Here is a 14950-nt window from a genome sequence, read left to right on the forward strand (position 1 = left end):
TGCGTATGTTCCAGCTTCCCATTTTTCCCTTTTAACTTTGACGCTTAGAAATAGTATCATTTCCCTTGTGGGTAGGCATTTTATTTCTGTCAGTATCTTGGTATAAATGCAGACCATTTGTGGAAAGTTATCAGAGATGAGATCACATGGGAATTCTCTTTTACCCTCCCTCAGTTTCCCAATATTCTCTTGCACTGAATTAATTTAAATATCAACAAATTAAATGCTGCTGCCCACTTAGAAAAAATGAAAAAAAAAATGGATAGATGGTGTCTTAAATGCAAATGGGGGCCACTTTATTGGTTCATATTTATGAGCTAGGGAACTTGGAGGAAATTGTATTTGGTAACACACATATATTCCCCTGACCCCTTATAAATGTTGCATCTGCTCAATATAATGGTTCGATTGGATTAATGTTTAGAGTGAAAATGGCTCAAAAGTAGCTGCACATATTAGCTTTGAAATTACCCTGGCATGTTGAATATGAAGGTGTCTACCTATTATTGCCAGGTATTATGGATACTAAGAGGAAGCTTTTATTGTAAAAAACAAAAATGAACCCTGGTCATTGTTTCTTAATACCTTTCATATGGATTCATATATTTCTATTTGACTGGAACATGGAAGAGTTGTTGGTTATTCTGGTGAGGGATACTGTAGAGTAGAATGAAAAAGACTCAACTGTTTCACCACTTGGGCCGATTATTCATGGGCAGAAAAGGCTGAGATGGTAGTCATATGGCAGCAGGGCTAATCTCTGTTTCCATATGATTCAGCTACCAGGCAGGCCCTTTCCTGGGCCTGCTGTGGATCTGGCTGACAATAGCCCCAGGCTAAGGGAATGCGGATTCTCCTGTTTTCCCTTAGCCCACTGTGGAAGCAAACAGGGCCTGTCCTGTGGCAGGCACGTATTGGCAGGGAAGAGCCGGGCCTTCCAGGAGGCCCAGAGGGGGCAAAAAGTGCCCCAGTCGGCTTTGCAGTATTTTGCCACACCATAAGGTGGATCAGGGCATTCACTTTTATTCCTGCAAAATAAGCCCCCCCCCCCTCCCAGGTCCCCTTCGTGTGGTGGAACCATTCCACTACTGTTTTGTATCCCAAGGGGACACAAAAAACTGTGAAGCGTGCAGCTCCACAGCAATGCACCGATGGTAGCCTGGTGTGGCTGCTGCTGTGCAGAATTACCCTTGCAGTACAATACTCAGGAGAGTTACAATTCATGGGTGTTACTCCCCTTACAAGTTGCTATATGAGTTGCTTTAGTGTAGTGGTTATGAGGAGAATTCTAAACTGGAAAATTGTGTTTGATTCCCTATTCCTCCACATGCAGACATCTGGGTGACTTTGGGCTAGTTACAGTTCTTGAGATCTCTCTCAGTGTCACCTGCCTCACACAGTGTCTGTTTTGGGACAACAAAGCAGTAAACTGCTTTGAGACTCCTTTGGGTAGTAAAAAGTGGGGTACAAAAAAAGTCATGACTGGGGAAGGCACTGGCAAACCACCCCGTATTGAGTCTGCCATGAAAACGCTAGAGGGCGTCACCCCAAGGGTCAGACATGACTCGGTGCTTGCACAGGGGATACCTTTACCTTTACCTTTACAAAAAAAGCTCTTCTACTACTTCTAGAAAAAGAGGAAAGATGTGGAGAGTGTTGACCTGGAGATTTGTTGCAATTATCACATGGGGAATTCAACATGTGATGGAGAACAATGAGCACAGCATCTAACTGTTCCTGGATGCCTGCTTATAATGGTAAAATTAATTTCGGAACTTACATTTGTTTCCCTTTCTCATGTCATTGCATGGATAGGTGTGTCAGAATTCTTTGATCAGTTCATGTGATCCTGTACGTTGGTAAAACGCGATACTGGGGAAAATATCATCCTGTACGTTGGGAAAACACGATAAAGGGGAAAAAATCATACCATCATATCAAGATCTATCTTTTGCAGTATTGTGCATAATCAAACAAGACTACTATTTTGCAGTGTTTTAGCAATGGATACAGAACAGGGAAGACAAACTCAAGCAATGAAAGAACATATACAGTGCTCTGTACAGAATCTAAGAATAAAATATGGAACAATAAAGGATTTCTAATCCATTAATAACAATTTCTGAATTCCAGAATTTAGGGAAAATGTTTTGATAAGGTGAATTTTGGGATTATTCTTGGTAGTCTAGATAAAGGTATCCCCTGTGCAAGCACCGAGTCATGTCTGACCCTTGGGGTGACGCCCTCTAGCGTTTTCTTGGCAGACTCAATACGGGGTGGTTTGCCAGTGCCTTCCCCAGTCATTACTGTTTACCCCCCAGCAAGCTGGGTACTCATTTTACCGACCTCGGAAGGATGGAAGGCTGAGTCAACCTTGAGCCGGCTGCTGGGATTGAACTCCCAGCCTCATGGGCAAAGCTTTCAGACGGCTGCCTTACCACTCTGTGCCACAAGAGGCTCTTAATAGAGGCTTAAGGGGAAGTTATTTACTAGCTATTTTCCTCCAGGCCATGAAGAAGAAAAAGAACTTTTTTTTTTGCACCCTGTTTTTTGCTACCTGAAGAAAACTCAGCTTACCATTGCCTACCCTTCCTCTCCCCACAACAACACCCTATGGGGTAGATAAGGCTAAGAGAGCTCTGAAATAATCTTCGCTGGCCCAAAGTCATACAGCTGGCTGCTTGTGGAGGAGTGGGGAATCAAACCTGGTTCTCTAGATTAGAGGCTGTCGTTCTTAACCTCTACACTAAGCTTCTCTTGCCCATTTCTAAAAATGAAGCCTCTCAAAGAGACAAGATATTTTTATTTTCCTCGTCAGTAGCAACTCAAAGGTCAATTCCGCACGGTGGCAGCTGCTGCACCTGAAATGTGTTCTCCTAGGAAACACAGCAGTGACAGAATGGTTTTGCCACACGGAGGGGGAATTTTGCAGCAATGCAATCCCATCTTCCTGCAAAATAAAATGAAATATAAAAAATGACCTGGTTTACCACACAATATGGTGAAGCACCACAAAGCCAACCAGGGCATTTCTTGCTCCCTCTGTGCCACCATAGGGCAGGGAGTATCCAGGCCTGGAAGGCTCGGCTCTTCCCTGTCTACATGGGCCTGCTCCAACTGCAGGCTAAGGGACCACGGATCCCCCTGTGTTCCCTTTGTTATTGTTGTTAGTTGCGAAGTTGTGTCCGACCCATCATGACCCCATGCACAATGGCCTGGTGGAACACTCTTCCAAATGAGGATCCCCAGCCAGGGCTTTCTCGGTTCTGGCTCCAACCTGGTAGAATGCTCTCCTTGATGACATCAGGGCCCTCTGGGACCTCAAACAATTCTGGAGGGCCTGGAAAACAGAGCTGTTCCATCAGACCTATGGTTGAAGACAGGAAATTAACATTAATTAACAGTAACACCGAGGTAAAGTTTTTTTTTAATCAATTTTGCAGTGATTGTATTACAGGAGATCCTTTTAAGGGCAGGATCCTTTTAAAACCACAGAGCATATTGACAGGCAAGCGGGCACTACCGGCCCAAGGAAGATGCTTACGCCATCATTATGTTGGCATTAAGAAGCTACGGCTTTTATTTAAACCAGGAGTGTTGGTTTGGCATAGGGAAGAGCCTGCTCTGTGATTAGCTGACCACTCTCCCACCTGTTTTCCTAACCCTAGTTGCTGCAGCAGGAATCCCTCCCTGTCTCCCAGCTGGGAGCACAGGATCTTTAGCCATTAGGGACCGTAGCAAGGCAAGTGTCCCACCTGAGGAGGTGTACACTATCATTGGTCCATCTCAGCCCTCCTGCTGCATGAACTCCAATCCTCTTCCACAAGGGTCAGGCTGTTTATGCCAGCCACCTCTTAAAGAGGCCCCAGTCCTGGGGGACTGGGTCACAGGCCAGAACTCCCCCCCCAAAAAAAAACCTCCCCCTATGCCATCCCATAAGCTGTGACAATAAGAACTCGTAGCAACTCAAACATAGTGTATAACTCTAAACATTAACCTCCATGAAAGAAAGCATATCACCTAACAACTGTAAAGATAGGGAGGGTGGGTAACAGTCCGTTGCAGGCAGATCCCATGTGCGAATGGAATGGACCCAGCACACGTGGCGCTATTTATAGTCCTGTCTCCCTGCTCCCTGATGCCTAGCGTCAGGCTGTTCCCTGACACGCCAACCAACATGTCCTATCTTGCGCCTCTTCCTTGGTGTGTTTGCTCCACCGCTCATCAATGTGGCAGCTCCAGTAAGGCAGTGCCTTCGTTTATTCCAGTCTGCATTTTAAGTGCAAAGAGTAATATTTAATAGCCATTTGAGTTGTGACCTTGAAGAGCCATAGTAAATTGTATACATTTAAGAAAACATTTCACAGGTTGTGAATATTGTTGTTAGATGTTTTTGGAAGAGGATTGCTTGTTGTCTTAAATTATACAAGAAATAATTTAAACGGCAGCATTCCTAAGATTGGAGAACTGCAGTTTTGTGACAGATTATTGAAGAACTTCTTTAGTTCTTCAGAATGGTTGTATAGAAGGTGATGCCACTGGGGAAGGCTGCCATGTTTTTTACACACTGCATGCAGAATTTCCCTATAATTGTGTCTGACATGTTTGGAAGTAACCTTTTAAAACCACATGTATTGGAACCGGTACATGGGAGGTATTTACAAACATTGGTGGAACGTGATTTGGGTGTTTGTTTAGCCTGGTTTAGTAGTTAAGTTAAAGGCATCTCTTTTAATTAACATAAACAAGTCTGGAATGCTGTTGTAATACTTTGTGAGTAGGAAATTGGTTCATTTGGTCAATTTGGGCCTGGTTTTCATCTGTCTGGCTATTCATCATTTATCAAAACTGATGGATACACAAAATTAGGCTTCCTTGGGGGTTCTTTACTAAACCTGAGGCAGGTCTTTCTCTAATTAAACTTTCACACAGCTATTTTTCTGCTCAAGGGCAGGCTATTTAACCAGCCAACAAACAAAACATACTCTCTCCTATTTTCTTTCTTTCTATGAAAGTCACAAATAGCCATTCTCATTTGGTTAACTTGATCTAATTATCTTCTGGCATTCTGAAATTTTGCCTAACCTACTTTATTGAGAAAGAGTTAGAATTAAACAACCTTCATCTCTCTAGCTACTTTCTTTATACCTGCCTAGGAACTTTAAAAACATCAGTGTTGATAAAAGGGGTAGCATAGAATGAAGACATGGTTCTATTTACATCAAGTTTGTCTTCTTACCTTTTTTTCAACAATGTGAGGATGGTATAGAAAAGATTGTGATATAAATATAAGAGCACAATATATGCAGTTAAAAGTACAAATGTCACATTTTTCAAGAGTTGGGTTGTGGATTTCCACAACAAAATTCTAGTACTAGGATTTTACCAACAAAACTTGAATACGAGTATTCCCCTTGTGCTGTTTTCCTGACCCAAAATGGGGTGGGTGGCATTGCATGCAATATGCCTGAGTACATATCCAAATGGGTTCTTGTGTCACTTGACATCATGAGCGCAAGAGAGTCAAGCTGGGAGACCCAGACTTGACCTGTGTAAAAATATCACATCTACTTTGGCTTTTTTGAACACGTGAAATGGCTTTAGACCGAAATAGATTATTGGGCTACCTAAGTCCATATTATTTAGACTTGCTGAAGCTCTCCAGGTTCTCCAGCAGAGTGGTGTTTTACATCACTTTCTATTTTCTCTTTTTAAAACTGATGATGTTGGGGATTGAACCTTTGACCTGTTACATATGAAGCAGATGCTCTACCACTGAGCCACAGTACCTCTCTTTAATGCTTTGTTTCCAGCAGTGAGTGGCAGTATGCTTCTGGGAAACTTGTACAAACAAGTCACCATCTCTGTCCTGTATCTGGTATTCAGTGGTCTGTTGCCTTTGAACATGGAGGAGCCTTTTAGCCCATTCTGGCTAATGGTTGCTAATGGACCCGATCTTTCCTTAAGGTTTTTAAAGGCATCCAACCTAAATTCATTTCTGTGTCTTAGATAAGAGCTAGTGATTAACAGTGAACACAGGTGTGTAGTTGGCCTTGCCACATCAAAAATCAACACCGCAACTGTTGTTTCATTCTTTATGTATTCATGTTTTTGTAGATGGCTACAATAAAGATGAAATAAGTACTGTATTAAATAGTAGATTTTAGGACAAGATCAAAAATGGCAATAGGTTTAAAAAGCAGACTTAAAAACAAACAAAATACCTAAGAGTGTATAGCCTCCCGTACTGTAATTTATTCATATCCCTTTACTGTAATGGCAGTTTCTGTAGCATGAGCATGTGATTACAAAAAAGCTATCCATGATTAATAGAATAAGCAGCATAAAATACAATGGGCAATTTCAAAGGTTACAAGATGGTTAATAAGATTGTTAAAGTTGTTAATAGAGAAAGAGTGTGGAAAAGGTCATAATAAAGAGTTGGGGTTTTAAATTACTTACGGAAGCCATGGTCACTGAAGGAAATTATGTAGCTCCGGAAGTGGCAGGAATTATTTAAAGCCTATAAAATATTGCTTCACACAAAATCAAATTAATTATTTGACTTGGGTTTTGGAGGGCTGTGAAGATGCTTGCAGATGCACATATACAGCTAAGAGGTGTAATAAAAGAAAGAGGTCCTTATGGTCAGCATGAATCATCTTGACCACTGGTAATATTTATCTTATGCAGAAAAGGGCAGAGTCAAGGTGCAAGCCTATAATATGTATCACTTGGATTCTTGCAACATTCTGTGATCCGATGATGTTTTCTTAAGAACTCGAGAGAGTTACTAGTTGTGTTCTTTGCATAGAATTCAATACCAATCCAAAGTTGGTTATATAGGAAAGGGGTAGTCCTTTGAGTATGTAGATCTACATTCTTAAAGGTTAAATCCGACATGTTGAGTTGTACCCAGAAGCCAACTGGTAACCAGTTTTACTGGCGCAGAATAGGTTGCCTTCAAATACAATCCTTCATGGAGTGTATTATGTAAAATGCATGATTGGAAGTCTGAAAACCACAGAAATATTGATCAGCATAGCAAGACTGGATACATCTAGAAGAAAGCAGTGGCTAGTGTGTAGATGATGAAGACCCCTCTAACCAACACACTTCTTACAGGCAAACAATATGTTGTGTCTGATAGACAAAAATGGGAGAATGATGTTTTATCTGTATTTGCATGCATAATGTAAACTGACTTTATGCCAAGCTGGGTAACAGGCACCAGTTATTGCAGCCATAGGCTGCAAGTTTCTGCAAAATGAAACCCATGCACAAGTTGTGATAGAGATTTTAAGCCCTACCAGTTTATCCATCAGCTTTGTCCCTTGACTGTAACTCCATATTGTATTAGGCACTGGAAATGTGATGGCTAAACCTCATTAATAGGTAAGGTTACAGGTGCTGACACATGTTTTTGATACTAACTGCAAAAGAAATCCTGCAGCAAATAATTAATGGTTAAAGTTTCTCCATTGTACTCTGAGGTTTTTACTCTTCTTCTGCACAGCCTTCATCCCAGGTAACTATGCCTGGCATTGTGATAAAAAAACTGACTAGATGAAACTTGACCACTGTTTGCAAAAGGTTATTCCTAACTAACATATCCCACATTTGTCCTATTCCAGACTAGACTAGTTATCAACACAATTCTGCCTAAATTAATGCTAAAATAGCAACCAAAATATCAAATTCTGGTGTAAATTGGAGTAAGTTGTGTGAACCTTCAAAGGACAATTATTCTATTGATATTATTTGTGGTGATTAATGATGCTTCTATGAATAAGAAATTAATATAATAGCTATCGATTTCTTACCATTCCATCAATGCTGTGCACTCTTCTCCCCCCGCCCCCAGCTTGACTTATGACTCCTCTTTTAATAAGCATAGAATGCAGTTGTAATTTAAGATGTTTCAGAGACCCTATTCTATGTTCCTCAAAAGTGAGCATTAGACAGAGGGCCTTTTGTTATGATGGTGCCACCATTTTGGAATTCCGTCCCAGCAGTGACTTGATTGGTGCTGGGCATAAACTTAAAGTTCTGGAGTTGGGGAAAATGCTTTCTGGGATTTTTTTTTTTTAAGTTGGGCATTGTCTCTTGTCCCTTCAATCTTATTCTGCTAGTTTCTGGTTTGTTATCAGTCAGGTTTCATTGTTGACTTCACGTAATTCTGATTTGTCACATCACTTTAACTCTTTGCATGAAAATGACTTTTTAAAATATGCTGCTGATGAGTACAGGGTATAACTGGTCTCCTCCCTTAGAGAAATGATTATATAAACATATTCTGATCTGAAAGTAAAGCATGAGTAACAAAACATTATTATTTACTTAGGACATTTCTGTAACAAGCACCTAGATGCACAGGGGTTTTGTTTCCTGTGTAATGGCTGAAGGGGATCTTGCACAAGGAACTAACATCTGGCTTATGCAGGGGGCAAATTCTTTTTCAGACATTACAGTGGTTTGTCCATCCATCTCATGGTGCTCATGCATCTCCTTGTTTTCTCATGATGTCTGAATGCAGTTTGTGTTTTAAGAAATGCAAAGAAATGGTCGGTATAGAAATATAAATAATTAATAAATAAATAAATAAATAAATAAATAAATAAATAAATAAATAAATAAATAAATAAATAAATAAATAAAAAGTGTCATTCCATGACAGACACAAACAGCTTGTTGTCATGCCTGTGGACTCACTGCCAGTCCCTGCTTCCCTCATGTATAGAGTGTGAGATTAAAAGCTTCCTGGCTTGCAAAGCCTTCCATCAAGCTCACATTTTTTCTTGAGCTCTGAATACAGACTCTGTGCAAATGGAATTTATTTACTCTGCGCAATACCAGTATGGATTCCCTGGAATTTGTGGAAGAAACAAATTCAGTTTTCCCAGTTGCCTGCATTGAGATGCCATCGAAAACTGGAAACTTAACAAATGAGGAAGCTTTCAGGCAGCTTGTGAGCGAGGAGAGAAAAGAGGTGGGAGAGAGTGCATGAGCTTGACAAAAAGCAAACTACAATAACAAGTGAACTGCAGCATCAAGAAACATAGCCAAATCCTTTTAGAAAAGCATAAATTATAGTGGTAAACCCTTTTTAATGCTCAGAGATTTCACTCATTGTTATTTTGAAATACTGTGCCTGCAGAAGAAAGCAAGAATCTAATAGTGCCCCAAAGACTAACAACATTTCGTTACTCATGGCTTATGGAAACACGTACCTGCAACAAATTTTGTTAGTCTTTAATATGCGGCTGGACTCTTGTTCATTTCTACTTCTATGGACAGACCCATATGGTCCTGCTCTATCTGCAGAAAACCGGGTGCAATCTTCCTTTAGAAAGATATGAGGTATTTTCTGGACTCTCTTGCATTTCCCAGCAGTGTGCTAGATGGCAAGTTTATAAACAGGGTTTTTTTGTTTGTTTAATTTGCTTTTTTGCTTTTTCCAGCACAGGGAGTCAGCAAGCAACAGACTGATTTCAGTTTTAACCAGCTTGCTGCTTTTATGTAAAGGGCACAGGAAAAGCCAAAACAAAAACAATGGTACTGGAGAGAATAAATAAACAAACAATAAACTAGCTAAATAAAAAAAAATAGTCTCCCTGGATCTTGCAGATTAGTCCCTACCTAACTAAATATTGACTTACAGTCGGGCAATTATGGGCTCCAAAAGGCGCAGACTCATTTGTTCTTGGCTTCAAAATAGGTCACAGCTTTTTGTTAAACATTCAACAATTTTTAACACCCAAGAGTGGAAGCCTGTGTAATGTGGTCATCCATCCAGTCTAATTAAACCCAACATTCCCCTAGGAGCCTGAGCTGACATCTGCCCGTCACCGTTGGGTTCATTCCCAGGGGGGTGCTACCTGGGGTGCCGCTGGTATATACCTCTATTGGTCCACCCCTGGCCACTTGGCCCTGCAAACCCCTTGAAGCTTCCCCAGCTGGGGTCAGCCTGGTTCGCAGCATTATAAGGAGGTCCCGATGAGGTAAAGTCAGGCGCCCCTGATCTGATTCCTCCTTCCCAAGCAAAATGTTGCCTCTATAACTCCTAGCCCAGGAAGCTAGCTTTACCCTTTCACGTCACTCTTGCCAGAAACTGCTGGAATCTGTTCTATTTAAGAAGGCCTGTAGTATAGGGTTTTCAGCTCCGTGTAGGAAAATACCTGGAGTTTATAGGGGTAGAACCTGAAGGAGCAGAGTTGAGAGAGAAGGGAAGGATTTCATGGGATATAATGCCACAGAATCCACCTTCCAAAGCAACCATTTTCTGTCGGTAAACTGCTACCTATTGCCTGGAGATCAGTTATAATAATGGGAGATCTTCAGCCATTACCTGGAGGCTGACAACTTTAAAACACAGTTTGATGCATTAATCTTTTTTTGCCCATTAGTCATGTATTATTTTATGGTCTGTTTTCTTTGCTATCTTCTGGACTGTTTCATTGCAATCTGGGCCCTATTGAGAAGCAGAGTTTACTGTTATGAACCAATTAATTCTTTAATCTTTTCAAAGTAGTGCTGCTAATATGTGTTACCTTATGCAGATATTTTTAAAACTGATAATTTTTTACCAGAAATCAATATCCCCTTTCAAGGGTACTGAAGTCTTCTTGGGGAGAGGAATGGGAAGGCGACTGTAAGCCGCTTTGAGCCTCCTTTGGGTAGGGAAAAGAGGTATATAAGAACCAACTCTTCTTCTTCTTCTTCTTCTTCTTCTTCTTAACTATATGATGACATACAAGCCAGTTGCTTCATATTGTTCAGGATAAAGAGAAATTATAAATGTTCTCATCTTAAAGAGTAAAAAAAATATATCTCTAAGTTAACTCAATGTGCTCTAAGTACACCAAACTGTCTTTATTTTACACTTTGGATTTTCAGCGTGGATTTCTGTTAAAATGTTATTGATTAACAGGGTGGCATTTCTGCCAATGAAAACATGACTTGCTTTTTGACATAAATATGGCCACAGCCATTTATTATTATGCCACCCTCCAAAGGATTGGCTTTTCACGGTAAGAAGCCTGACCCCTTGGGACCCACTCCATCCCAGCTGGGAGAGGAGGTCCTCCCCATCCAGATTCCCTCACTGGGAAGCAACCCTATTGAGGCCCACCAGGCACCCACCTCACTTTGGTGCCCCATGGGTCTCTTGGGAAATGTAGTCATTTCCGCCTGCAGTTTTCCGTTCTTTGAACTACAAAGACTACATTTCCTGGCAGTCCATGGGAAGAACCAGGCTCTGGGAAGAAGAAGTGTGTGCTTGTGTCCAACCGGGAGTTCTGTGTGTTCAACCTGAGGAAAAGAAAGAGGCCGTGAGATGAGATGGCAGTTGATAAAGAACTGCTGGAGATGGATTTGTATGCATTTTGGAGAGCTGATGAGTAGGCGGTGGGTAAGAGATTCAGAAAGTATACAGACAGAAGGTATTGACTTGCCATCTAAATAAAAATCCAGATAATCCCAAAGCAGCCAAGCTCTTTTATCAGTTGTCTCAGGAACTGGCAGTTCTAACACATGCAGCAACAAGGGAAGCATATGATAAAGTGAGAAAATCCAAGAAACAGGCAGTGGAAAGGACTCAAAAACTTGATGAAAGGAAGGAAAAAGTCAAGCTTGACCTTGAAGCTTGGGAAAAATGAGCTCAGGCACAAGTTAGCAAGGAGGAAGATATCTGAATAACCAGGACATTAGAAGAAGAGATCCTACGGCTATGTGAAGACGGATCCCGCCAACTAGAGAAGCAGCAACAACTCATCCATGAGCAAATTCGTCTTGAGAGACAGCAATGAGTACAAGGCAAACAAGATGGGTATGGAAGGCAGAGGAACACCCAAGCTCAAATTCCAATGGAAGTACAAGAAAGAAGATGAGCCAAAGGGAGGTTATTCAAAAGAAATTCTCCTACAGATCTTACAGAAGTATGGTGAGGCTCTGAATTTAGTGATTTCAAGCAAGAAGTCAGGGAGTGCAATTGTGGAATTTGCAACAGTGAGGTGGCATTAAAGAATGAAGTTGGTCTGATAAATAATCCTCTAAAGATCTCCTGGCTAGAGGGCCAGCCACAGAACAGCATGGTGTTTTCTGATGGTGCAGTCCAGTCACAAATAGTTTCTGAGCGGGATTATCAAAGTCTTGTGATAATTTGGATGCACCAAGCTGCTGAGGCTGATTCTGCATTGTGGTGGCTGCGCTGGGCCACCAGCAGTGTGTTGCTGTGTAGCTGCATGCTCTATAGCATTTTGTGATCTCACGGGGGACACATGAGTCCCCTTGGAAAACATAGCAATGGCAGATTAGTTCCGCCATACGCGGGGGGTATTTTCATTGGCAGGAAGGTGGGATTGCATGAAACGCAATCCCACCTTCCTGCAAAAGAAAAGCATATGCCTTGGTTCACTCCGCAGTGCAGCAAAGTACTGTGAAGCCGACGGGCATTTTTTGCCTCCTTTGGGCCATCATAGGTCAGGGAGGAGCCGGGCCTGGAAGCCCCAGCTCTTCACCATCCACATGGGCCTCCTGTGGGACAGGCCATGTTGATCCTCTCAGTGAGCTAAGGGAACTCAGAAAATTCCATGTTCCCTTAGCCCAGGGCTTCTACGGCCTGATCCACACCAGACACTGCCCATTTATGAAAAGAAATAATTTGAAGTGACTTGTTAGCCTCATCCATCTCCACCATCTCAGTATATTATCATGTCCTGAGAACAAAGAGTTAGTTTCTAAATAGTATTACATATTGACATCATATAACAGTCTCATTGTCCCAAATAAAATAAAAACGAAGAGGGGATTGTAAGGAATGTGGATATAAGAGTTGAATGAGGGTAGTGTATGTAGTGAAATTGGAAACTAATATCCTTGTTGAGTCCTGGGGATTCCATTAGATAACATACTCAGCACGGCTTGTCATTTGTGGGGATTCATCCATGCTTTGGTGGAGATGAATGGGCTAACCACGAGTCACTTTTAAATACTGCTTGTCACATCTGGGAAAGTGTCTGCCATTAATCACCAACTTTACATTTTTTATTGCCCTAATGTTTTTGTGAACAAGTGAACCCACATGACTGATTGGCTTTTCTAGCCAAGAATTATCATATTGCATATTTGAACTTATGATACTATTTACTAATTGCCAGTTTGGTGTAGTGGTTAGGAGTACGAACTTCTAATCTGGCATGCCAGGTTCGATTCTGCGCTCCGCCACATGCAACCAGCTGGGTGACCTTGGGCTCGCCATAGCACTGATAAAACTGTTCTGACCAAGCAGTGATATCAGGGCTCTCTCAGCCTCACCCACCCCACAGGGTGTCTGTTGTGGGGAGAGGAATGGGAAGGCCACTTTGAGCCTCCTTCGGGTAGGGAAAAGCGGCATATAAGAACCAACTCTTCTTCTTCTTCTTCTAATTTGCTACAAATGTACTTTATCCATATATCTGTACTCTTATGATCTCTGTTCCATTGTCTGAGGAAGTGTAGATGCACAGAAAAGCTCATGCCTTACATAAAACTTTGTTGGTCTTAAAGGTGCTATTGGACTCAAATTTTGTTGTACTACTTCAGACCAACACAACTATTCACTTGAATCTGTTATTGATTATATAAATTATATCTAGTGTGGAAATCAAAAATCCTAATATATGGTTTTAAATGGGTTGGATCTTACAAGTCAGTTCCACCAGTGTTGGCATGATCTTTTAAGGTAGAAGGAGTCTTTCACCATCACAAGAGCACAACAGAAGAGCCTCTTGCCAGAGGACTATGCCAATGGAATAGAATGATGGGATCCAACCATTTCTGGCAACAGGGTCGTCTGCCTGTACTAAATCTGAAAAGATCTATTTGCCCAGTTCCTTGCCAGCCATGTTCTGCTTACTAGTGACAAGATATGAGCCAGTTAAAACATGATTCTAGATACCTGGGATCTGCCAGAGATTGCTTGGCAATTATATTGTACAGCAGCTTACAGAAATGCTTGTTACATTCATTTTTCATTTTTTTCATATAAACACCATCTATATAAAGGTTCTAGGTATCCATTCCTGGACTCTGGTAATGGAGAATTTCAAGTAGTATTCATGAATTGACTTTATGAAATACAGGAGGCTTCATAAAGAAATGTTTGAATGTGGTATTTACTAACATTAATTTAGTTTTAATTCTGATCTAGGCATGTTAAGAATTCAACTACAATAAAATATGATTTCTGAATAAAAAACAACAACAATGTACTTTTCCTTTAGTGGATTCTGATGTCCAGTAGATTTTATGATACCTTGACAAGAAAAAGTGTGTGTGGGGGGAAACATAGGAGACATCACCTGAAGATCTCTTGTTACAGGGTTCAAGCTCCCTTAATTATACTCCATTGCAACAAGCCGTGTGCCTAATTAAGCATATGTGATTTATTCTGCCATTAGAATTGTCACTAGCTTTGATGCAACAAGTTTAGAGTATTTGCTATAAATGCCTTGTCCATACCACTAATTCTGGAATGGAGATAATTGTTTAATGAGTCGAGCATGATTTAGCTTCTACACGTAATATTTTTTCTCTAGGTTTATTTAATCCAGATGTTTTGTTGTAAATAATTTATAAGATGTTACATTACACAGGCATCAAAGAGATCTCTAGGGTGAAATACTGTCAGTAGCATAAACTTTCATGATCAGACAACAGAGGAGGGGGGAGAACATTAGGGACTAGATGTAAGCGTTTTCAGTGGATTTTATTGACTGTTAATGTGGATGCCTTTCTTAGATACTTTCAAAGATGCAGGACTTATAATTCAGCTCACATATAGTATTTCTTGTATGACAACATCACTTGCAATAGATTTTTGCTGCTGTGAAGTTGTATCAATGTATGGAAAAAAGCAAATATAAAATGGCTAGGAAAAGCAGAAGTATGGTCTTATTATCTTGCTTACAGA

At 40.9% G+C, this 14950-nt stretch overlaps 1 protein-coding gene and 1 pseudogene across 5 annotated transcripts in view; both read left to right on the plus strand.

Moving 5' to 3' along the window:
• Positions 1-14950, plus strand: part of EPHA3 (EPH receptor A3) — a 263757-nt gene that overhangs the window by 37118 nt on the left and 211689 nt on the right. The gene's annotated exons all lie outside the window — the stretch shown is intronic.
• On the plus strand, positions 11341-12263 carry LOC143840511 (dnaJ homolog subfamily C member 17 pseudogene; annotated as a pseudogene).

The sequence above is a fragment of the Paroedura picta genome, chromosome 6, assembly GCF_049243985.1.
Source record: "Paroedura picta isolate Pp20150507F chromosome 6, Ppicta_v3.0, whole genome shotgun sequence".
Lineage (NCBI taxonomy): Eukaryota > Metazoa > Chordata > Lepidosauria > Squamata > Gekkonidae > Paroedura > Paroedura picta.